This window comes from Canis lupus, chromosome 6 (genome assembly GCF_011100685.1).
Source record: "Canis lupus familiaris isolate Mischka breed German Shepherd chromosome 6, alternate assembly UU_Cfam_GSD_1.0, whole genome shotgun sequence".
Taxonomy (NCBI): Eukaryota; Metazoa; Chordata; class Mammalia; order Carnivora; family Canidae; genus Canis; species Canis lupus.
The window spans coordinates 12,182,933-12,207,418 of NC_049227.1; the positions used below are offsets into that span (position 1 = coordinate 12,182,933).

At 49.7% G+C, this 24,486-nt stretch overlaps 2 long non-coding RNA genes and 1 pseudogene across 3 annotated transcripts; 2 read left to right on the forward strand and 1 right to left on the reverse strand.

Moving 5' to 3' along the window:
- Positions 1–5,268: 5,268 nt before the first annotated feature.
- Positions 5,269–10,844, reverse strand: LOC119876357. 2 transcript variants are annotated; one of them, XR_005360626.1, is made up of 4 exons: positions 10,628–10,844; positions 8,242–9,673; positions 7,115–7,241; positions 5,269–6,041 (listed from the first exon to the last, which is right to left on the reverse strand). It is a non-coding gene; the product is annotated as an uncharacterized LOC119876357 (long non-coding RNA). The 2 variants fall into 2 exon arrangements; XR_005360625.1 differs by having other exon boundaries at positions 8,242–9,824.
- LOC119876356 lies at positions 8,109–15,569 on the forward strand (annotated as a pseudogene).
- Positions 15,570–17,483: 1,914 nt separating this feature from the next.
- On the forward strand, positions 17,484–20,485 carry LOC119876359. The gene is made up of 3 exons (XR_005360632.1): positions 17,484–17,670; positions 18,661–18,787; positions 19,850–20,485. It is a non-coding gene; the product is annotated as an uncharacterized LOC119876359 (long non-coding RNA).
- Positions 20,486–24,486: the final 4,001 nt, after the last annotated feature.

Below are 24,486 nucleotides of genomic sequence, written 5' to 3' on the forward strand. Positions count from 1 at the left end.
CCATATAAATCTGCTGAAATGCATTACAAAACCAAGCACGGACACAGGAAAACTCACCTGGGATTCATTCATTTCTGCTGCTCTTGGAAAACCATAGACTGTTAACGTGGACCTGGGGAAGAAGAAGAAATGATAGAAGTCACTGGTCATCCTGCATATACCTCCAAAGAAATCTCATTCCCTGTGAACACTCAGAAGAGGCTAAAAATGTGAGAAAAGAGAAAGGTACAAGAGAATTGGGGTCCCTCCCACGGATCACGAGGTGATCAGATGCGTTAACTCTTTTTCTTTTAAGATTTTATTTATTTGTTTATTCACAAGAGACCCAGAGAGACAGAGAGAGAGAGGACAGAGAGAGAGAGAGGGGCAGAGACACAGGCAGAGGGAGAAGCAGGCTCCATGCAGGGAGCCCGACGTGGGACTCCATCCTGGATCTCCAGGATCACACCCTCCGCCGAAGGACCCGTGAAACCACTGAGCCACCCCGGCTGGCCCTAGATGGGTTACTCTTCATTGGTTAATATAAACATCGGCTCATTTTTCAAACCGTTTGCCTTCATTACACTAACGCTGAAAAAAAACCTCCTCTTCACGGTGCTCTCTCTCCTCCGTCTTTCCTTACCCTCTTCAAATGACTTAAAATCACGTATGCACAGGAACAGAAAACACCAGGTCTCTAAAGCAGGGTAAAGGTGCATCAAGGCGCACTTGTTTTCCAATGCTCTCCCTTCACTGGCTTGTGCGCTAGCTACACACCGAAGAACCTTTTGATCACGAAAACTAACAGGGCGGGCCAGCACGCGCGCCCAGGAGCTCAGGCCCGAGCAAGCCCACCCACGGACCCCGTCGCCCTGGACAAGCCGCCTCCCTTCTCAGGCCCAGGCTCCTCTGTCAACCAGGCAGCCGCAGCCCGGCCCTCCTCGCACACCGCCGCCCTGCGCTCCACCGGCAGATGCCCCAGGGCACAACGCAGCCGGCTCCGCACACACTCCTGGGCGCTTAGAGACCCGTCTGCAGGCTGGACAGGGCGACGGCGCAGCAAGCGGGGGACGGGGCAAGGGGAGGCGGGAGCCCCTTGCGCCCCCGGGAAGCCGGGACCCCACGAGTCCCGCGTCCCGGGGGAGCGCCCATCCCTCCCCGCCCGCGCGCACTCTGGCCGCCCGGAAGATCCACAACCGCCAGGAGGCCCGCGAGCGCACGACCTACCCCGTCGGGACCCGCCGAGCTGCCCCAAGGCTCGCGAGGGATCCGGGGCGGGGGCTGCTCCTCCTGCGCCTCCCGGGCCGCCGTTCCCGGGGCGCCGGCTCTGGAACTAGCGCGCAAACTCACTTCGGGCCGACCACCCTCCGGGCCCCAAACGGCCGCCTGACGCCTCGCCGTCCTGCGGCCGCAAACCGGCCGGACCCGGGCCCCGCCGCCGCCCCCGCCTCCCGCCGCCACTCTACCCCCTTCTCCTCCCCCCGCCCTCTCTCCGTTTTCTCTCTCTTTGGTTTATCCCTCTCTCCTCCTCCCTGCCCTCCCGCTCTTCCCCCGTCTCCCTCTCTTTTTTCCTCCCGGCCGACTTCCCTCGCCCTCTACCTGACTCCTCTTCCCGCCGGAGGCCGAAGCCTGGGAACCGCGGCGAGCGGTGACCTGCGCACGCACAGGAAGCGAGAGCAGCGCGGCCGCACTGCGCCTGCGCCAACACGCACACAGGCCGAGCTGCACATGCGCACCACGGCGCCGCGTGCGGCCCGGGTCCTGCGGGAGCCCCCTGGGGGAGCGGCACAAACACCCGGACTCTGTTTCCCGGGAGTCCAAGCGCCCACACGCTAGGGGACGTCTCGAAAGTCTCCACCTCCTCGGGTGGGTAAGAGCACCGTGCTCAGAGGATTGACCATCCGGACCTACTGCCCGATGTCCCAGTCGTCTTCGCTCCCGTGAGGAATCGAGGAGACGTGTCGCTTCTAGCAGCGGCTGTGCCTGCGTCCTGGATCCCTGGTCCTTTCCTTGCCCTGAGGTCTGTCTGTCGGCTTGGCACGGAGACTTCCACAAGCAGGAGAGGACGGGGAAGGGTGCACGTGTGCACGTCACTGAACTTTGACAAGTTGCACCAACACACTGGGATACGATTACTACTCAGCGAGGACATAAGAGAGGCGCATGGTTTCTCCAAGAAAGGAGAAGCAAATAGAAAAGGTAGCTTGTCCAAGTTGCACAACGAATGCAAAGTACAGACTGTGGAACAACCGGGTTTCACACACACACAAACCCGAACCATATCCCTGGGAATTTGCCCGTCCGACGAATTAAATGTCTGTTAGGTTAAAGTGCCATGTTTTGACGAGGAGGTCCTAAGGACAAGGATTGAGCAGTATTTGGGGAGAGATTATATAACGGCGCGCCTGGCCAAGTGCTTCATTCGACGCCGCGGGGTGGTGGAGATTAAAGGGAGAATCTCCCGTCGCGCTGGGTGGCTCAGCAGTTGACGTCGCCTTGGGCTCAGGCGGTGGATGCCCAGGTCCAGGGTGGAGTCCCGCATCGGGCTCCCTGCAGGGGGCCTGCTTCTCCCTCTGCCTGCCTCTCTGCTCTCCATCTTGTGTCTCTCAGGAGTAAATAAAAATCTTAAAAAAAGAAAAAAAAACAAAAAACAAAAAACAAAAAACCTTCTCCTCCTGCATCCAGAAAATCCTCTCCACAAATATAGAAGAAAGAACGATTGTTATGTATGGTTTAAACGATTTATTTGAGAGAGAGAGGGGGAGAGAGAGGGCGTGAGAGGCAGGGGGAGGGGCAGATGGAGAAGAAGAGAATCCCCAGCTGACTCCAGCTCAGCCAGCAGCCCCACGGAGGGCTTCATTCCACAACCCTGACATCCCGGACCTGAGCCAAACCAAGATGCAGCTGCTTACCTGGCTAAGCCCCCAGGCCCCCCATCCTAAAACCGTTAATAACCTTAAAAACCAGACTGTGTTCGCACATCACAGCAAACCACTAACAAGTTTGCAAGGAGAACCACCGGAGACTTGTCTTTCCTTGTAGCTCAGCCCATAGTTCTCATCATAAGTGGTAAACCTGTTTCAACACCTACAGACCTCGTCAGCAACCATTTGCTATGCATTTTTCATAGTTCATCCTAAATTCACCTGGTAATCGGGGGTGCTGGTCCATCCTAGTTGTCCTCTGTGTGAAGGAGGAGAAAAAAAGGTTCTTACCCTTTCTCTGTCAAGCAGGTAGTTTACAAGCTCATAGCAAGATGCCTAGAGACCATGCTTACCCCACTCCCGGAGACACAGAGGGACACTATCTTCCTTGAGGTTTACAGGTCAAAGAGATGGCTCCCAGGCCCTTAAGAACAACCTTCCTGGGTTGTAATGTGGGCAATACAATTGTTCAGCTTCAAACGATATTTAGATACATAGGAGATCAACAGAGGAAGTATTTATATTACAAGTTTACTCAGGTAATGCTTTTATTATCTTTTAAAAAGATTTCATATTCCTGAGACAACACAGAGAGAGGGGAAGAGACATAGCAACTGGAGAAGCAGGCTGCCTGTAGGGGGCCTGTTTGTCGTGTTGTGGGACTCCATCCCAAGACCCCAGGATCACACCTGAGCCAAAGACACCCCTCAACCAGAGCCACTCAGGTGCCCCACTAACACTCTTATGTTTTTGTGGGTTTTTTTTAAGATTTTATTCATTTGTTCAAGAGAGACACAGAGAGAGAGAGAGAGGCACAGACACAGGCAGAGGAAGAAGCAAGCCCCCGGCAGAGAGCCTGATGGCAGGGACATGATCCAGGAGCCGGGATCACGACCTGAGCCTAAGGCAGATGCTCAACGACCGAACCACCCCGACGGCCCCCCGGCCCGTAAATCTTCTTCTAAAAAGTAACAGTAAGTACTCTTTTATACCATGAACGGGGCACCTAACCCATTCCCGATTTCCCTTAGCCGAGCTGCTGCATCAAACTAATCCCTCACAAAGGGTGTGCTTCTCCCGAAGCTGCCGATGGCAGTGGCAGTGTAGCCAGGAGGCAGTCTTGCCCAGCTCTTGCTGCTAGGAAGTGTGGCTGGTGCCGGAATGCTCACCGAAGGAGTGCTGCAGTTGGAGCCAGTGCGGGGCTCACAAACCTCCCCTGGGCCTGAGCCTAGAAGATCTCCAGGCACATCCCTTCCATATCCTTTGCCGTATTCAGCAGTAAAGGACAGAAGGGTGCGCTGAGCCAGTCGGTGAAGACAGGCAGAACCCCAGTCCCCTGGGTCCTGGCCTTCAGCCCCTGCTCCCCCCACCACCACCCCAGTGCACTGCCTGGCTCAGCTGAAGACCGGGACACCCCCTCCCACCTCTCCCCTCTGGCTCTCTGCCTGTGAACTCTGGCTGCCGTGCCCCTCCCCGTGAACATCCTACTGCGTTCCTGCAACTGACACACGTTGGGCTGCCCCACAACCTCAGCCCCCTACCTCGGCCTCAATACTCTCTGGGCACTGAAATGGACACTCTTTTTTTTTTTTTTTTTTAATTTTTATTTATTTATGATAGTCACAGAGAGAGAAAGAGAGGCAGAGACACAGGCAGAGAAGCAGGCTCCATGCACCAGGAGCCGATGTGGGAATCGATCCTGGGTCTCCAGGATCGCGCCCTAGGCCAAAGGCAGGCGCCAAACCGCTGCGCCACCCAGGGATCCCTGAACTGGACACTCTTAAGGCTCACCCTTCACTCCAGATAGCTAAAATCTGTCATTTCATATTTTCATCTATCTCCTCCTTCTAGAAACCTATTTAACCTGGGAGGGCAAATCTTCACCTCGTGTGTCCGTCTGGGCCAGAAGCAGCAGACCTGCATCATTTCATATTGTTTAAAATCTCTTCATTCATTAGTATTTAAAATAAAAAGTTTTCTCTTTCTGTATTTGGAAAAAACACAAATATTTCTCCCAATTTATCATCGCTTTATTTATTCTTTCTTTCTTCTTTCTTTCTTCTTTCTTTTCTTTCTTTTTTTTTTTTTTTTTTTTTTTTTTTTTTTTTTTTTCTTTTTTTTTTTTTTTTTTTTTTTTTTTTCCTTTTCTTTTCGGTTCTTTCTTTTTCTTTCTTTTCTTTCTTTCTTTCTTTCTTTCTTCATTCATGAGAGATGCACACAGAGAGGCAGAGACACAGGTGGAGGGAGAAGCTGGCTCCCCCAGGGGAGTCCGACGGGGGCCAATCTGGATCTCAGGACCCCAGGACCATGCCCTGGCCAGAAGGCAGAGACCCAACTAAGCCACCCAGGCGACCCAAGTCATTGATCTTTTTAACCTAATGTTTTACTTTATTTTCTGTCATATGGATATTGTTTCTGTGTTCAAATCGTTCACTTCCTCTTCATACTTTTCATCTGTTTAGACACTGTCTTTGAAGAAGCCTTTCCCACCCTTAATTTCCTAAGTAGTTGCCTCGGTTTGCTCCCGTTTATTTTTCTCTCTTTAATGCATCAGTTTTATTAAGCTAACTGACACCCATCTTCAAGATTTGTAAATCATTCTTCTCTTGAAGTCTTTCCACCATGTTTTCCAAAATGAACAGTCACCTTGACCAGGAAATGCCAGAGGCTAAGAAAGCTCAAGGTTCTAATCTGTGTGAAAGAACCCATTCTTCTTTGAAGCCTCCCGACATGGACGCGTCTTGCTTTGGGGAAAGGGGCAGCAGAAGTATCAGGAAAGTGACTGTCAAATCTGAATTCCCTCTTCTTCAAAAATACTGTGTGGATCTGCCTACAGGGAAGCTGTAACAAAGTAAGACAAACCAGGCAGCTTTCAGGCTGTCACGACAAACGTACATTCTCTCACTGTTCTGGAGGCTGGGAGTCTGAGATTCAGGTGTGGGCACGACAAAAATACATTCTCTCACTGTTCTGGAGGCTGGGAGTCTGAGATTCAGGTGTGGGCAGGGCTGGTTCCTTCTGAGTGCTGTGGGGGAGGGGCTGTTGCATCCTCCCGCCCTGGCTGGTAGATGTCAGTCTTCTCTCCCTGTGTCATCCCATTCTCTTCTCTGTACTTGGATGTTTGCGTCCAAATTTTCCCTTTAAAAAAAAAAAAAAGTTATGCATTCATTTTACAAAGAGAGGACAAGCAAGCCAGGGGAGGGGCAAACGGGGGGGGGGCAGGGAAAGGGAAAGAGAGAGAGAGAGAGAGAGAGAGAGAGAGAGGAGAGAGAAGCAGACACCCCTCTCGGGTGTGGAACAGACACCTCTCTGGGGCTTGATGTGGGGCTCAATCTAACAACCTTGAGAGCAGGGCCTGGACCAAAATCGAGTTGGATGCTCAACGAACTGCGCCCCCCAACCCCCCCCTCAATTTTCCCTTCATAAAGGACAGCATGCTACAGACCCCACTTTACCTTGGTTTCTTCCATAAGGACCCCACCACTAAATACAATCACATTCTGAGGTACCAGGGCGTGGTACACATGAATGGGGTGGTGGGGGTGCGAGGGGGCACACAATTGAACCCTAGCATTTGTACACCTGGTCATGTCAAATTGGCTCTCTCACTGCCTTGGTTATGCTGTAAGGGAAGAGCGCTTACACATTATCTTATCTAAGTATTTTAGTTTACAGGTGAAGAAACGGGGGCCTGGAAGAAGGAAGGATTTGCCTAGGGGCACAGGCTGCTTTGTAACAAAACCATATCGTTCCCACCTCCCCACCACCCCCATCTTTTAGCCAGGTATTCTATCTCCTGCTTTATGTCCTCCAGATTGTCTATCCTCAGGAGTCTGGGCAGACAGAGAAGGGGACAGAGTGAATAGGTTACAGGATTTGAATCAAAACAGCTGAAGTGAATCCTGGGGTCCGCTTTGGTCTTTTGGGTTTCACAATCCTTGTTTCCAGAAAACAAATCCTAGTACCCTGCTCTCTCAACGCAGCAAAGAAAAGGAGGACACATTCCTCCTGCAAATGTCTTATAAAGGATAGATCTTTGATTGAAAACAAGATTTGCAAACAACATGGGCAAATTGGTAAGTAGACACCATTTCAGAACATTTCAAAGAGGCGATAATAACAGACGATACACCTTAACCTGACTTTGGGACCCACCAAGTATATGTCAGCCAGGGTGCAGGGGAGTATAAAAGTCAAAGACTAAGATTTACCTTTAACACTGAGCTTCAGACACCAGATCTTCGAAGTCGGTATCCAGAACCTCTTCCCGTCTCCCCATCCCAGAATTCTGTTCTGTGAGTTAGCACTGCAAGCCGTCTTCCTAGGGTGTCTCTAGGTCTTAAGGGTCACAGAAGGGAAACACAGAAACCATTACTCACTAGAGAATGACAGGCCAGGGTGAGCAGCCCCTGGCTAGCTGTGACTTAGTGGAGAGGGCAGGTGTTGTTGTTGTGTGATTTTTTTTTTTTCTTGAGTTTTCATTCATTTATTTGAATGAGAGAGAGAGTGAGAGAGAGAACACAGGCAGCGGGGAGAGAGGAAAGCAGGCGCCCCATGAGCAGGGAGCCTGATATGGGGCTTCAATGGGTGCAGACTTCCAGTTTGAGGGAAGATGACCAAGTTCTAGAGACGGAAGTTGCTGATGGCAGCACAACAACGCAAATGTGCTTAAGGCCACTTAATGATACGCTCACCAGTGATTAAAATGCTGTATTTTATGTTGTGTTATTTTATCACCAAAAGAAGGAAAGAGCAAGCAAGACTCAGATGCCCAGGTGAAAAGCAGAGGAAGGAGGTACGAGGTGTGGAAGAAGCTTCCCCTGATACCACAGGACAGCCAGTCAGTTATTTTGTGACTGCATCTGTGCTCCTGGGGGCTTCCCACCTTCTCAATAAAACAGATTCTGCCTCCAATTGGAGGTTTTTCCACTCAGCCTTTGTGGGCACGTCACAGTTTATTCATAGGATACACAAGGAGTAGTGAAATTCCTAGGTCAAGGGTAATACACATGCTCAAAATTTTACATGCAAGCTAGAGCTGATTAACTGCAATCAAGGGGCAGGTTTTGGGTGATCCATGGACTTCTGAAGTCGGGGACAGCATCTGATGTGTGTGGGAGCACACGTACAATTTTCTAGGAGTAGGCTCTCAAAATACCTCTCGGGCTCAGGGACACCGGAGAGTAGAGCATGAACAGCACAGAATCCCCAACACAGCATCAGTAAAACAAGTGAGAGAGCTCTGCCAAATTAAGCGACGTAAACTAACTTTTCAATCCAACAAGTCCATGTGCCTGGACCTTCCCTACATACTTATTTCACTCTTGTAAGATCTTACCTTCCCTCGTCTGTTTCCTCCCTCTGCTGCCAGACTGCACCGTGAAACAGGAATAGAAGGATGCAGAGAGCCCCGCATCTGCTGGAGAGGAGTAGAGTGATCCAGACACCCCGAGGACAGTTTTGGAGGACGGTTGCAGGCTGGATCGGCGACATGAGATAGCCTTGATCCTGAACTCCAGAAGTGGACCTCGGTCTCGCAGTTGCACGTGTCTTCCTTCAAAATGGCTGCCAGGCTGGAATGGTGCATGACATCAGAGGCTTCTGACCTTCCTGATTGGAAAGACTGGACTCCATGGTTCTTGGCAACGGAGGTGGACAAGAGCATCTTCGCAGAGCATGTCCATACTCCTAGCTTGGCCCCGGCTTAGAGAAGGGATAACAGGGCTTGGGTTCACCCAGAAGCCAGAAGGGGAGTTTGAGAAGAGGAGGGTCTGAGTCTCCTGGGAGGGCACAAAGAGCTTGGGAGAAATCATGGCCAGTTGTCAACCGTCCGCCCAGTCTGAGGGCCAGAGCCCCCAGCCTAGCACATCAGGGTACCCCCCGGAGGCCGTGGTAGATGAAGAAAGCCCAGGACCATCAGGTGAGGAAGCAGGAGGGAGAAGGGACTTGACAGGCTTGACTAGTGAGTACAAATGGGTACAGAAGCCAGGAAGGTGTGTCTGACTAGACTGCACGTGACAGGAGAGATTCAGAAAGCCAGGGTTGGAGAAGAGAGCACGGGAGCCGGGGACAAGGGTATCGCACTGGAAGGAAAACCCAGGAAGCAAGGAAGGAGGGTTAGGAGATGACATCCAAAGAGGAGATAAAGGAAGACAGGAAATTATCCCATTATCCTCATGGGAGAAATGATCTACCAGGAAGAGTTTTGAGGGCGTGGTGGGGGTATGAAACAGTGGCAAAGATGAATGGGGGCAAATGCATATGAATGAAGGACAAAGATGAAAGGTGGTTTTGGAGAGGCCAATCATCTATGAGGCCACAGAGAAATGAAGAGGGAGTTTGGGTTTGGGGGTGTGGAAAGCGTGGCTGAATTCCAAAGACAGAAGAAGCTTTGTACTGTAGCCTGGTTTCTTCACTCAGCCCCCTTTGTAGACCCCTGCCCCTTGCCTCAGTCCCGCGGAAGGAAGAGAGACATCGAATCCGATGAGGAGACAGCCCCTGAGGCCAACGACATCTGGGTGGTGGAGACACTGAGTGGCCTCAAGATGAAGCTGAAGAGACAGCGGCTATCTTCAGTGCTCCCTGAGCACCACGAGGCGTTCAACAGGCTGCTCGGTAGGAACAGCACCCTCCAACCTTATTCTTTTTTCCTGAAAACACCAGAAACTTCCAACGGCGACGCTTTTCCAATGGAAAATAATTCTTTGCAGGTCGCTGAGCTCTCTCTCTCCATCCTTGGAGGACTCCATACTGACCCCTCATCGGGGACACTTAAAAATGACAGAGGGATGAGAAAGCTTAGCTGCAGTTGCACTCCTGAGACATCTTAGCGCTTACTGGCCTTTTGAATCTAAGTGCCTTCGGCTGTGTCGGGGCGGGGGCGGGGAGGGGAGGACAGGCCATCTTTGTACCCCGATGCCACTGTGGAATGAGAAAATGACAGCGATGATGTTATGGTCTCTGCAGTGGCACATCCATGCATGATGAGACAGCATCACTACTTACTTCAGATCCCATCCTGCAGATGCACTGCTGACACCTGCCTCTCTCTCAGTCACCCGACAAGGGGGAGCCGCCAACTTTCTTGGCCAGTCCATGGTCTTTTCTCCCCTCTGCCCATCAGCCTCACCCTTGGCTACATCCTGAAACTTCCCCAGGGGAGGTACTGTTCTCTTTGCTCTGGAACGTTCCCACAGTAACCCCATTCCAGTTGCCAACTTGACAGACATCTGCCCTCTTTTCACAGAGGATCCTGTCATTAAAAGATTTCTGGCCTGGGACAAAGATCTGAGAGTATCCGACAAGGTATTGTTGTTCTCCACTAAGATAGACTCTTGCTCCAACACCTGTCCTGGGGCAGGGGAAAGCCTCCTCAACCCTCTCTCCAACCTCATGCCTACCAAGACTTCTGGTCGGGGACCTCGTGGCTTTTGCAGAATCCCTGGGACCTGAGCACCAGGTGTGCCCCTCTGGCTGTTGCTACCTTAAGTCCCTTTGCCTCTCTGCTCTTGGGGGGCTTCCTTTGGCTCCAGCTTATCAAAGACCCTCCTGAAGCTGGCTGTCCTAAACACAAGCCCTCAAACCAGCACAACCTCCCGTCCTGGGAGCACCTGAAACTCTTCCCTTGCCTTCCCCAGTTTGTAACCAACTGTCTGACACCAAAGAAGCAGGTTCACCCAACATGTCAAAGAGGCACCACCTGCTCCAGCCTCCTGTCCCCTCACCTCACTGGTCTTCCTCTCCCAGGATGGGACCCTTCTATGACGGCTTTTCTCCTCTTTCCGCCAGTATCTCTTGTCCATGGTCATCGCCTATTTTAGCCGCGCTGGTCTCTTCTCCTGGCAGTACCAGCGAATTCATTTCTTCCTGGCACTGTGAGTATTTCGCCTCATCCATCAGCAGTAGTCAATAACCTGGGAGGAAGGAGGGCAGAAGTGGGACTCTGATCTTTCGGCTCTTTTTTTCAACCTGTTTGTAACTCTTTAAATCTTGCGGGTTTTATTTATTTATTCATTTATCTTTTTTTTTTTTTTTGAGCTGTTTAGTCTGTGTATAAAAACAGTAGAATTAGAGTATAGGGGTTTTTTATACTATTTGCAAACACAAATGCCCCTAACATCAGCTAAGAGACCCCCTGAAGAGAAGGAAAAAAAACTCTCCAAAGAGGAGTGAAGGAAAGAACAGACGCTGCCTTGCCCCAAGCAACTAGGCTCAAGCAGCAGCCAGTTCTGATCCTTGAGATCTGTCTTCTTCCCATGGCAATACCAAGCATAACTGTCCTCCTCCTCTGCATTCCCAGCACAAATGCCTCAATTCAGCCTCAAGACATAGCACAGATCTGTCGTAAAGGCTCCCGCTGGTGTTTCTTACAAATCCGTCCCAAGCCAGTGGGTGCTATATGCCTGAAGTCTTTCCAAAGCATCGTCTCCTGCTCTGCGCTCCATAACAATCTCATGGGCCAGGGGTGCTAGTGGTCAAGGTCAGAGTTTCCAGCTTAGCTCCAACCCCCTCGTCTCCGTCCAACTTGTGCACCCTCTTCGTGTTTCATCCTTCCAAGGACCCTTCCCTCCGTTTCTGTACTGTGTTTCCTGTCTAGGTGATTTTGCACGTCTCCCTGAAGAAAACGACCTTTCCTCAAGATTGATTCCAACCCCAAAATCTTCAGATGCCCCCCTAACCTCCCTGACTTCTGCACCCTAGTAGCACTTCTGTTAAAATTCTAGTCTCATGGGCATTTTGGACCACCGTTATTTCTCATTCACTACCCTCTTCTGCCCCTTTCCCCCCTTCCCCAATCCCATTACACGAGACACCTGTTGAGGCAGGTCTTGTCAAAATATTACCAGGCTCTCAAAAACACTCAGACAATTCCTTACATTTTGCAAATGTTTAAGTTAGGTCGGGTCTACGAGGAGGTAATCAGTATTGCCCTTGACCGTGAGAGAAAGCATTCATTTATTCATTCAACAAAAACTTACAAAGTACATCTGATGTGCCAGGGACCATGAGGCGATGGGAAGAGAGAAACAAGTGCATGTTGAATTACTGCACCTACATGAACCCAGTCCTATATTAGTCATTTGGGAGGAAAGCCAGGACTACAGAAATAGAGCAGGAGCTGTATACATGCCCCTGCTCCACAGGGCGACAGGGGTGTGCACAGACAGGCTGAAGGGAAGGGGGTGGGCTCAGGGATGGGAAAACAGAGCAGCATATGCCCTCAAGCTTCTGGGTGAGTTGTCTTTCTCCTCAAAGCGGGAGAAGTCTCTGCCCAGCCGTGCCTTCTTGATGACTGGGGGGCGCTCTACGACGCTGGGTAGGAAGCCGACTGCATCTTTTCTGGGAAGCTGAGCTCAGGTGGGGGGTCCTTCCTGTCCTGCTCCTCCTGACCAGCAACCTCATGTCTTTCTCCAGCTACCTGGCCAATGATATGGAAGAGGACAACCAGGCCCCCAAACAAGCCATCTTTTCATTCCTTTATGGGAAGAACCGTTCCCAGCGTCCCTTGTTCCACAAACTGCGATTGCAATTCATCCGATCCATGGGATGGAGGACCAGGGTGTCCAGGGAAGAGTGCGAGGAGGTGGGTGGGCTGTGGGGATTTGGGGTGGGACAATGGAAGGGGGGGGGACGTGGAGGGACATGGGATTCAGGACGAGACTGCAGAGTGGGAGGGAGGGGGAGTCCCTGGAGGTTGTCTTCTCAGGGATCTCTTTGTCTTCCAGATCCAGGCTTTCGATCCAGATCTGTGTGTGGGGGCGAGATCGCACCCTCATACCCTAGAGGGACCATGGAGGCCCGAGGTCATCGGCCTGAGGGGAGGTACGTCTGTGTCCTCACGGGTCCAGGCACCATGACTTATTGTGTATTGAGGAAATCTGAGGAATCCAATTGCTAGACCACGCTCCTCTCCCCTGCCCCACACATGAGCCTTCCCACACACTGTAAAGTCGAGCAGCCACGCAGCCAGACGCTGACTCAGGTCCCAGCCACATGCTCACAACCACACATAGGCATGACCTCAGGGAGATGTGTGGGGGCCAGACTAGGGGAAACCAGTTTGTCACAGAGGCATGGCTGAAATAATTCCATTCACGGCAATGGGGCCCAAATGATAGCTTTCATGAAATGTTGATTTTCTGTGGAAAGTGAGTAAGTTTTCAATTGATTCCATAAATGTGTATTCACTTTCTTTCTTTCTTTTTTAAGAGTTTATTATCCAGGGCAGCCGCGGTGGCGGGCAGCCGCGGTGGCGCAGCGGTTTAGTGTCGCTTGCATCCCGGGGTGTGCTCCTGAAGACCCGGGATCCAGTCCGCGTCGGGCTCCCTGCGTGGAGCCTGCTTCTCCCTCTGCCTGGGTCTCTGCCTGCCTCTCTCTCTCTGTGCCTCTCATGAATAAATAAGTAAAAATCTTAGGAAAAAAATTTATTTATCTATTCATGAGAGACACAGACACAGAGAAAGAGAGAGAGACAGAGAGAGAGACAGAGAGATAGAGGCAGAGACATAGGCAGAGGGAGAAGCAGGCTCCACGCAGGGAGCCTGATGTGGGACTCCAGGATCATGCCCTGGGCCGAAGGCAGGCGCCAAACCGCTGAGCCACCCGGGGATCCCCAGACTTTCTAATTCATTTTTGGCCTTTCATCCCTCACAGGTATCAACCACAGGGACTTATTTACAACAAAGTACATGTCTAACAGTAGGATATTTGATGGAAGAGTCGACCTATCTAGTAATACAAAAGAAATTATGTCTAGTTATGCTTTCATCCAAATTTCCTTTCAAGCACATTGCTTACGGCCAGATTGCCTGTGCATTTTTCATGTTCCCTGCCTGCTTCCGGACCAGTGTCCCATTTTGTTCAATTATACCTTTCCCCTCAGGTTTTTGGTCAAGGAAGTTTGTCAGAACAAGTGAAGCTTAAGAAATAATAGTTTCAGCATGGCTTATTGTGATCGACACATAAACTTATAGATTTGGGTAGAGGATTAAGTAAAGATTGGGTTTAACTCATGTGAACTATAGCTCTGTTAGTCCATTTAGGCTCCTACATCAGAGGACTACAGAGTGGATGGATGGCTTATGAACAACAGACATTTATTTCTCACAATTTGGAGGGGACAAGTCTGCGATCAGAGTGTCAGAACCTTTACTGGGTTGGTCAGACCTTTCCTGGGTTGCAGATTGCCACCTTCTGGCTGTGTCCTCACATGGTGGAAGGGGAGAGCCAGGTCACTGGGGTCTCTTTTATCAGAGCACTAATCCCATTCAAGAGGGCCCCACCCATGCCCTAATCATCCCAGTGGCCCCATCTAGCACCATCACCTTGTGGGTTAGGATCTCAATATATGATTGGGGTGTGCGTGTGGGATACAAACATTCAGACCACATAGCACTGACCAACTTTAGGACTAGGTGTTATGGTTGAACATCGGGATGTAGGGTTAGAATGGGGGATTAGGCATCTGGACTCATGGTTCATGATGTTGATGTGTGAGTGATGTTTGCGGTATGGTGATTAGTTCAGACTCTAAGTAGCACAAAAGGACCAAGGTGAGTGTCCAGTCTAAAGCAACATCCTCTCAAGGTTGTTTGTTTTGGTCCCTGAACAGAATCACCTAGAGCCCTGGCTATAAAGTAGATGACTGGGCCTGTTCTTAGGTACATGAAGAAGTTTTTGGAGCCAGGATCACCAAAGTCCAAAAGTCATACTTGAAAATGAACTGGGGTTTAGAACGAATGATTAGGGATAAAGTGGACTTATAAATTCGTCTCAACTCTGATTACAATGGACTGAGAAGGTGAATAATCTCTATATCTGGAGAGTTGCCTCCTTACAATCTGACGTCCTTCCTCTCTTTCTCAATTGCAGATCCCTGAGCCCCGGGGAGACGCACGTTTTCGGTAGGAAGTCAGGAACACAGGAGTTTCTTTCACAGATAATCTAGAAGAACCCAGGACCTTCCAGAACGAGCTCAATGGAGTTATCGTGTTGTACTCCTAGGAGCTGGGAGTCCATGGAGGAGTCCATGGAGAGACAAAAAGAAACCAGGGTTTTTTCACGTCCATCCCCTCCTGGGCCACCATCAAATATTTCACATTACTTAATTTGAATCTCTGCTGAGGTAGAGGTTGGAGGTCCCATTTTTCATGCACTGGGACAAAGGTGAGGAGGAAATTACCTCAAAAATATAAAATTAGAACCCAAAGGATTGTGACAGCCAAACATACGTCAGGAATTTCAGTTGTTCATTTTGAAAATGTTGCCCTTAGATTATACTTGTTTCTCTAGTTTTTATTTACGTATTTATTTTAAATAGTTCTGAAACAGTCATAGTTTCCAACACATGCTGTTCCAACGTAGTTTTGTGATGAGATTTCAGCTGCTGCATAACTATAACTTTGTTTACATATTCTGGATAGGTTTTGTTTTTATTATACTTATATAATACATCAGTTATACTTATAACCAGACGGGTTAGTTCCCTCATGTTCTTCTAACTGTAAATGTTTGTTTGATAGTCTTCGTTATTAAACTGTGAGAACCAGGTGTCATTTTTTAACTTGCCTTGATGACATGTTTGTATGTTATTTTAGGTTATTAAAGAGGACACTGAAAGGTGTCTCTCGGGGAATCATAATAAAGAGATGTCTTCTTCCCTTCATGATGTTTGTGGTCATCACAACAGTCTCATCTGTTCACTGTTCAATGATACTGTCGCTTAATGGGGATGTGGTCATTTAGCCACGTTTTTCTTTTCCTTTCCTTTTTTTTTTTAATATTTACGACTATGTGTCAAGAATTTATTTTAGATTAAGGTGGATAGTGCTGATTTCTCTTCAAGAGGACACGGCCTCCATATTCTTCTTCTTTTTAAAAAACAAACACTTCAATTAATTAACATATGATGGATTATTGGTTACAAAGGTAGAGGTCAGTGATTTATCAGCCTCATGTAACACCCAGTCCCTCCTTAATGTCCCTCCTGAATGTCCGTCACAGAGTCGTCCTATTCCCCCACTCCCCTCTCTTCCAGCGACCCTCCATTTGTTGCCTATGATTAAGAGTCACTTATGGTTTGTGTCTCTCTCTGATATCGTCTTGTATTTTTCCTCTTTCTCCTATGCTCCTCTTCTTTGTTTCTTAAATTCCATGTTTAAGTGAAATCATATGATAATTGTCTTTCGATGATTTTTTTCGCTTAGTGGAATAGCCTCTAGTTCCATCCATGTTGCTGTAAATGGCAAGACTTCACGTTTTGATGGATGAGTAATATTCCATTACAAACACACACACACACACACACACACACACACACACACACACTACGTCCTCTTGATCCATTCATCTGTTGTAGACATCCGGGCTCTTTCCATAGTTTGGCTCCTGTGGACATTGCTGCTATGAACATTGGGGTGCAGATGCCCCTCTGCATCACTACACTTGTGTCTTTGGAGTAAATACCCAGTAGTGCAAATGCCAGGTCATACGGTAGGTCTATTTGGAACTTTCTGAGGAACCTCCAGAGTAGCTACACTAGCTTACGTTACCACCAACAGTGTACAAGGGTCCCCCTTTCTCCACATCCTTGCCAACGTCTATCATTTCCTGACTTGTCAATTTTAGCCACTCTGACTTGTGTGAGGTGGTATCTCAGTGTAGTTTGATTTCTATTCCCCTGATGCCAAGGCATGTGGAGCGTAGTCTCATGTGTCTGTCGGCCATTTGTATGTCCTCTTTGGCGGAATGTCTGTTCATGTCTTCTGCCCATTTGAGTTTTAAAAATATTTTGTTTATTTATTCATGAGGGACACAGAGAGAGAGGGAGAGACACAGGCAGCGGGAGAAGCAGGCTCCTCGCAGGGAGCCTGATGTGGGACTCAATCCCAGGACTCTGGAATCATGACCTGAACCAAAGGCAGGTGCTCAACTGCTGAGCACCTTTTTTTTCTTCTCCCCATTTCTTGTTGGATTATTTGTTCTTTGGGTATTGAGTTTGAGAAGTTCTTTATAGATCTTGGATACTAGCCCTTTATCTGATATGTCATTTGCACATATCTTCTCCCATTGTGTTGGGTATCTTTTGGTTTCCTCGACTGTTTCCTTTGCTGGGCAAAAGCTTTCAATATTCATGGAGTCCCAATAGTTCATTTTTGCCGTTGTTTCCCTTGCCTTTGGAGACACGTGTCGTAAGACGTTGCTGCAGCAGACGTCACAGAGTTTGCTGCCTGTGTTCTCCTCTAGCATTTTGATCGACACCTGACTCATAGTTAGGTCTTTCATCCACTTTGAGTCTATTTCTGTGTATGGTGTGAGGAAATGGTCCACTTTCATTCTTCTGCATGTGGCTGTCCGATTTTCACAGCACCGTTTGTTAAAGAGACTGTCTTTTTTCCACAGGATATTTTTCCTGCCTTGTCGAAGATTAGTTGAAGGTCCATTTCTACATTCTCTATTCTGTTCCATTGATCTATGTGTCTGTTTTTGTGCCAGTACTATGCTGTCATTTGAATATTGCTTTGTAACAGAGCTTGAAGTTGAAATCGTGATGCCACCAGTTTTGCAACTGCGAGACGAGGTCCACTTCTGGAGTTCAGGATCAAGGCTATCTCATGTCGCCGATCCAGCCTGCAACCGTCCTCCAAAACTGTCCTCGGGGTGTCTGGATCACTCTACTCCTCTCCAGCAGATGCGGGGCTCTCTGCATCCTTCTATTCCTGTTTCACGGTGCAGTCTGGCAGCAGAGGGAGGAAACAGACGAGGGAAGGTAAGATCTTACAAGAGTGAAATAAGTATGTAGGGAAGGTCCAGGCACATGGACTTGTTGGATTGAAAAGTTAGTTTACGTCGCTTAATTTGGCAGAGCTCTCTCACTTGTTTTACTGATGCTGTGTTGGGGGAGCGTTCATGCTCTACTCTCCGGTGTCCCTGAGCCCGAGAGGTATTTTGAGAGCCTACTCCTAGAAAATTGTACGTGTGCTCCCACACACATCAGATGCTGTCCCCGACTTCAGAAGTCCATGGATCACCCAAAACCTGCCCCTTGATTGCAGTTAATCAGCTCTAGCTTGCATGTAAAATTTTGAGCATGTGTATTACCCTTGACCTAGGAATTTCACTACTCCTTGTGTATCCTATGAATAAACTGTGACGTGCCCACAAAGGCTGAGTGGAAAAACCTCCAATTGGAGGCAGAATCTGTTTTATTGAGAAGGTGGGAAGCCCCCAGGAGCACAGATGCAGTCACAAAATAACTGACTGGCTGTCCTGTGGTATCAGGGGAAGCTTCTTCCACACCTCGTACCTCCTTCCTCTGCTTTTCACCTGGGCATCTGAGTCTTGCTTGCTCTTCCTTCTTTGGTGATAAAATAACACAACATAAAATACAGCATTTTAATCACTGGTGAGCGTATCATTAAGTGGCCTTAAGCACATTTGCGTTGTTGTGCTGCCATCAGCAACTTCCGTCTCTAGAACTTGGTCATCTTCCCTCAAACTGGAAGTCTGCACCCATTGAAGCCCCATATCAGGCTCCCTGCTCATGGGGCGCCTGCTTTCCTCTCTCCCCGCTGCCTGTGTTCTCTCTCTACTCTCTCTCTCATTCAAATAAATGAATGAAAACTCAAGGAAAAAAAAAAATCACACAACAACAACACCTGCCCTCTCCACTAAGTCACAGCTAGCCAGGGCTGCTCACCCTGGCCTGTCATTCTCTAGTGAGTAATGGTTTCTGTGTTTCCCTTCTGTGACCCTTAAGACCTAGAGACACCCTAGGAAGACGGCTTGCAGTGCTAACTCACAGAACAGAATTCTGGGATGGGGAGACGGGAAGAGGTTCTGGATACCGACTTCGAAGATCTGGTGTCTGAAGCTCAGTGTTAAAGGTAAATCTTAGTCTTTGACTTTTATACTCCCCTGCACCCTGGCTGACATATACTTGGTGGGTCCCAAAGTCAGGTTAAGGTGTATCGTCTGTTATTATCGCCTCTTTGAAATGTTCTGAAATGGTGTCTACTTACCAATTTGCCCATGTTGGTTTGCAAATCTTGTTTTCAATCAAAGATCTATCCTTTATAAGACATTTGCAGGAGGAATGTCTCCTCCTTTTCTTTGCTGCGTTGAGAGAGCAGGGTACTAGGATTTGTTTTCTGGAAACAAGGATTGTGAAACCCAAAAGACCAAAGCGGACCCCAGGATTCACTTCAGCTGTTTTGATTCAAATCCTGTAACCTATTCACTCTGTCCCCTTCTCTGTCTGCCCAGACTCCTGAGGATAGACAATCTGGAGGACATAAAGCAGGAGATAGAATACCTGGCTAAAAGATGGGGGTGGTGGGGAGGTGGGAACGATATGGTTTTGTTACAAAGCAGCCTGTGCCCCTAGGCAAATCCTTCTTCCAGGCCCCCGTTTCTTCACCTGTAAACTAAAATACTTAGATAAGATAATGTGTAAGCGCTCTTCCCTTACAGCATAACCAAGACAGTGAGAGAGCCAATTTGACATGACCAGGTGTACAAATGCTAGGGTTCAATTGTGTGCCCCCTCGCACCCCCACCACCCCATTCATGTGTACCACGCCCTGGTACCTCAGAATGTGATTGTATTTAGTGGTGGGGTCCTTATGGAAGAAACCAAGGTAAAGTGGGGTCTGTAGCATGCTGTCCTTTATGAAGGGAAAATTGAGGGGGGGGTTGGGGGGCGCAGTTCGTTGAGCATCCAACTCGATTTTGGTCCAGGCCCTGCTCTCAAGGTTGTTAGATTGAGCCCCACATCAAGCCCCAGAGAGGTGTCTGTTCCACACCCGAGAGGGGTGCTTCTCTCTCCTCTCTCTCTCTCTCTCTCTTTCTCTTTCCCTTTCCCTGCCCCCCCCCCGTTTGCCCCTCCCCTGGCTTGCTTGTCCTCTCTTTGTAAAATGAATGCATAACTTTTTTTTTTTTTTTTAAAGGGAAAATTTGGACGCAAACATCCAAGTACAGAGAAGAGAATGGGATGACACAGGGAGAGAAGACTGACATCTACCAGCCAGGGCGGGAGGATGCAACAGCCCCTCCCCCACAGCACTCAGAAGGAACCAGCCCTGCCCACACCTGAATCTCAGACTCCCAGCCTCCAGAACAGTGAGAGAATGTACGTTTGTCGTGACAGCCTGAAAGCTGCCTGGTTTGTCTTACTTTGTTACAGCTTCCCTGTAGGCAGATCCACACAGTATTTTTGAAGAAGAGGGAATTCAGATTTGACAGTCACTTTCCTGATACTTCTGCTGCCCCTTTCCCCAAAGCAAGACGCGTCCATGTCGGGAGGCTTCAAAGAAGAATGGGTTCTTTCACACAGATTAGAACCTTGAGCTTTCTTAGCCTCTGGCATTTCCTGGTCAAGGTGACTGTTCATTTTGGAAAACATGGTGGAAAGACTTCAAGAGAAGAATGATTTACAAATCTTGAAGATGGGTGTCAGTTAGCTTAATAAAACTGATGCATTAAAGAGAGAAAAATAAACGGGAGCAAACCGAGGCAACTACTTAGGAAATTAAGGGTGGGAAAGGCTTCTTCAAAGACAGTGTCTAGGGATCCCTGGGTGGCGCAGCGGTTTGGCGCCTGCATTTGGCCCAGGGCGTGATCCCGGAGTCCCGGGATCGAATCCCACGTCGGGCTCCCGGTGCATGGAGCCTGCTTCTCCCTCTGCCTGTGTCTCTGCGCCTCTCTCTCTATCATAAATGAATAAAAATTAAAAAAAAAAAAAAAAAAAAAAAGACAGTGTCTAAACAGATGAAAAGTATGAAGAGGAAGTGAACGATTTGAACACAGAAACAATATCCATATGACAGAAAATAAAGTAAAACATTAGGTTAAAAAGATCAATGACTTGGGTCGCCTGGGTGGCTTTTTAGTTGGGTCTCTGCCTTCTGGCCAGGGCATGGTCCTGGGGTCCTGAGATCCAGATTGGCCCCCGTCGGACTCCCCTGGGGGAGCCAGCTTCTCCCTCCACCTGTGTCTCTGCCTCTCTGTGTGCATCTCTCATGAATGAAAGAAAGAAGAAAGAAGAAAGAAAGAAAGAAGAAAAAGAAAGAAAGAAAGAAAGAAAGAAATAAAGCTTGATGATAAATTGGGAGAAATATTTGTGTTTTTTCCAAATACAGAAAGAGAAAACTTTTTATTTTAAATACTAATGAATGAAGAGATTTTAAACAATATGAAATGATGCAGGTCTGCTGCTTCTGGCCCAGACGGACACACGAGGTGAAGATTTGCCCTCCCAGGTTAAATAGGTTTCTAGAAGGAGGAGATAGATGAAAATATGAAATGACAGATTTTAGCTATCTGGAGTGAAGGGTGAGCCTTAAGAGTGTCCAGTTCAGGGATCCCTGGGTGGCGCAGCGGTTTGGCGCCTGCCTTTGGCCTAGGGCGCGATCCTGGAGACCCAGGATCGATTCCCACATCGGCTCCTGGTGCATGGAGCCTGCTTCTCTCTGCCTGTGTCTCTGCCTCTCTTTCTCTCTCTGTGACTATCATAAATAATAAAAATTAAAAAAAAAAAAAAAAAGAGTGTCCATTTCAGTGCCCAGAGAGTATTGAGGCCGAGGTAGGGGGCTGAGGTTGTGGGGCAGCCCAACGTGTGTCAGTTGCAGGAACGCAGTAGGATGTTCACGGGGAGGGGCACGGCAGCCAGAGTTCACAGGCAGAGAGCCAGAGGGGAGAGGTGGGAGGGTGTCCCGGTCTTCAGCTGAGCCAGGCAGTGCACTGGGGTGGTGGGGGGGGAGCAGGGGCTGAAGGCCAGGACCCAGGGGACTGGGGTTCTGCCTGTCTTCACCGACGTGCTCAGCGCACCTTCTGTCCTTTACCTGCTGAATACGGAAAAGGATATGGAAGGGATGTGCCTGGAGATCTTCTAGGCTCAGGCCCAGGGGAGGTGTGACCGCCTGGCTCCAACTGCAGCACTCCTTCGGTGAGCATTCCGGCACCAGCCACACTTCCTAGCAGCAAGAGCTGGGCAAGACTGCTCCTGGCTACACTGCCACTGCCATCGGCAGCTTCGGGAGAAGCACACCCTTTGTGAGGGATTAGTTTGATGCAGCAGCTCGGCTAAGGGAAATCGGGAATGGGTTATGTGCCCGTTCATTGGTATAAAAGAGTACTTACTGTTACTTTTTAGAAGAGATTTACGGGGGGGGGCCGTGGGTGGTTCGGTCGTTGAGCATCTGCCTTAGGCTCAGGTCGTGATCCCGGGCTCCTGGAATCATGTCCTGCATCAGGCTCTCTGCCGGGGGCTTGCTTCTTCCTCTGCCTGTGTCTGTGCCTCTCTCTCTCTCTGTGTCTCTCTTGAACAAATGAATAAAATCTTAAAAAAAACCCACAAAAACATAAGAGTGTTAGTGGGGCACCTGAGTGGCTCTGGTTGAGCGGGTGTCTTTGGCTCAGGTGTGATCCTGGGGTCTTGGGATGGAGTCCCACAACACGACAACAGGCCCCCTACAGGCAGCCTGCTTCTCCAGTTGCCTATGTTCTTCCCCTCTCTCTGTGTGTCTCAGGAATATGAAATCTTTTAAAAAGATAAAAGCATTACCTGAGTAAACTTGTAATATAAATACTTCCTCTGTTGATCTCATATGTATCTAAATATCGTTTGAAGCTGAACAATTGTATTGCCCACATTACAACCCAGGAAGGTTGTTCTTAAGGGCCTGGGAGCCATCTCTTTGACCTGTAAACCTCAAGGAAGATAGTGTCCCTCTGTGTCTCCGGGAGGGGGTAAGCATGGTCTCTAGGCATCTTGCTATGAGCTGTAAACTACCTGCTTGACAGAGAAAGGTAAGAACTTTTTCTCCTCCTTCACACAGAGACAACTAGGATGGACCAGCACCCCGATTACCAGGTGAATTTAGGATGAACTATGAAAAAATGCATAGCAAATGGTGCTGACGAGTCCTGTAGGTGTGAAACAGGTTTACCACTTAGGATGAGAACTATGGGCTGAGCTACAAGGAAAGACAAGTCTCCGGGTTCTCCTTGCAAACTTGTTAGTGGTTTGCCTGTGATGTGCGACACAGTCTGGTTTAAAGGTTATTTAACGGTAGGATGGGGGGCCTGGGTGGCTTAGCCAGGTAAGCAGCTGCCTCTTGGTTTGGGCTCAGGTCCGGATGTCAGGGTTGTGGAATGAAGCCCTCCGTGGGGCTGCTGGCTGAGCCTGGAGTCAGCTGGGGATTCTCTCTTCTTCTCCCTCTGCCCCTCCCCCTGCTCTCACGCCCTCTCTCTCCCCCTCTCTCTCTCAAATAAATCGTTTAAACCAACATAACAATCGTTCTCTTCTTTCTATATTTGTGGAGAGGATTTTCTGGATGGCAGGAGAAGGTTTTTTGAAGGTTTTGTTTTTTGTTTTTTTTTTTAAGATTTATTTACTCCTGAGAGACACAGAGAGAGGCAGAGAGGCAGGCAGAGGGAGAAGCAGGCCCCCTGCAGGGAGCCCGATGCGGGACTCCACCCTGGACCTGGGCATCACCGCCTGAGCCCAAGGCAGACGCTCAACTGCTGAGCCACCCAGGCGACCGGGAGATTCTCCTTTTAATCTCCACCACCCCGCGGCGTCGAAGAAGCACTTGGCCAGGCGCGCCGTTATATAATCTCCCCCAAAATACTGCTCAATCCTTGTCCTTAGGACCTCCTCGTCAAAACATGGCACTTTAACCTAACAGACATTTAATTCGTCGGACGGGCAAATTCCCAGGGATATGGTTCGGGTTTGTGTGTGTGTGAAACCCGGTTGTTCCACAGTCTGTACTTTGCATTCGTTGTGCAACTTGGACAAGCTACCTTTTCTATTTGCTTCTCCTTTCTTGGAGAAACCATGCGCCTCTCTTATGTCCTCGCTGAGTAGTAATCGTATCCCAGTGTGTTGGTGCAACTTGTCAAAGTTCAGTGACGTGCACACGTGCACCCTTCCCCGTCCTCTCCTGCTTGTGGAAGTCTCCGTGCCAAGCCGACAGACAGACCTCAGGGCAAGGAAAGGACCAGGGATCCAGGACGCAGGCACAGCCGCTGCTAGAAGCGACACGTCTCCTCGATTCCTCACGGGAGCGAAGACGACTGGGACATCGGGCAGTAGGTCCGGATGGTCAATCCTCTGAGCACGGTGCTTCTTACCCACCCGAGGAGGTGGAGACTTTCGAGACGTCCCCTAGCGTGTGGGCGCTTGGACTCCCGGGAAACAGAGTCCGGGTGTTTGTGCCGCTCCCCCAGGGGGCTCCCGCAGGACCCGGGCCGCACGCCGGCGCCGTGGTGCGCATGTGCAGCTCGGCCTGTGGCGTGTTGGCGCAGGCGCAGTGCGGCCGCGCTGCTCTCGCTTCCTGTGCGTGCGCAGGTCACCGCTCGCCGCGGTTCCCAGGCTTTGGCCTCCGGCGGCCGAGGATTCCCCGGTACCCGCGGGGCTGTCCGCCGTCCGGCCGGGCCGGCACCCAGCGGGCGCGGGTCCGCGGGGCCGGGCGGAGGCGCGAGCGGGATCCCCCCAGCGCGAGCCCCGGAGCCCGCGGGCCTGGGCCGGAGGAGCCGGGCGGTCGAGTGGCGGCGGCGGCGGCGGCGGCGGCGGGGCCCG